A 559-nucleotide genomic window follows, 5' to 3' on the forward strand; every position below is an offset into this window, starting at 1 on the left:
GCGGGGAGGCGGGGGCCCTAGCCCAGTCTGGTGCTGGTGGGTGCTGGGGAACGAGGCCAGCAGGCTGCTGGGTCTCCAGGGGACGGTTGGGATAGGGACAGGGGTCCTCCCTTGGTCACTGGGGACCTGGGGGGTGGCTGCCAGGGCTCTGGCACCCTTGTGTGGGGGCTTTGATTTTTGTGCTGCCCCTGAGCCCCTGGCTCCTGCCTCTTCCCTAACGCCCCTTCCCCGTCCTCGCAGCCTGGTGTTACAGGACCCCGACGTCTCCCCCATCTTGTCCCGAGGCGCCAGCTCTGGAGCAGAAGCCGAGGCCGAGGATTGCTCCTCGGGTGAGCTCCCCCCGGCCCTGCCCGCCGCTCGCTGCCTGCACCCTGCCCATCTTTTGGGGACGGGACGTGGATCCGAGCTCTCCCCTTGACGTGGATCCGAGCTCTCCCCTTCTCCCCGCAGTGGACGACAATCCCCCCCTGCTCCTGGGCAGGGAGAAGCCCCCAGCGCTGCTGGAGGAGCCGGTGAGCAGCGAGGTAGAGGAAGGGGAGGAAGAGCTGCCCGCGCCCCC

At 69.1% G+C, this 559-nt stretch overlaps 1 protein-coding gene across 1 annotated transcript in view; it reads left to right on the plus strand.

Moving 5' to 3' along the window:
* Positions 1 to 515, plus strand: part of ARHGEF11 (Rho guanine nucleotide exchange factor 11) — a gene marked incomplete at its 5' end in the record, with an annotated part of 17943 nt that extends 17428 nt beyond the window's left edge. Inside the window, one exon of the mRNA XM_035900143.1 lies at positions 496 to 515. The remainder of the gene's footprint in view (positions 1 to 495) is intronic.
* Positions 516 to 559: the final 44 nt, after the last annotated feature.

The sequence above is a fragment of the Egretta garzetta genome, unplaced genomic scaffold (assembly GCF_000687185.1).
Source record: "Egretta garzetta isolate BGI_Z169 unplaced genomic scaffold, ASM68718v1 scaffold1208, whole genome shotgun sequence".
Classification (NCBI taxonomy): domain Eukaryota; kingdom Metazoa; phylum Chordata; class Aves; order Pelecaniformes; family Ardeidae; genus Egretta; species Egretta garzetta.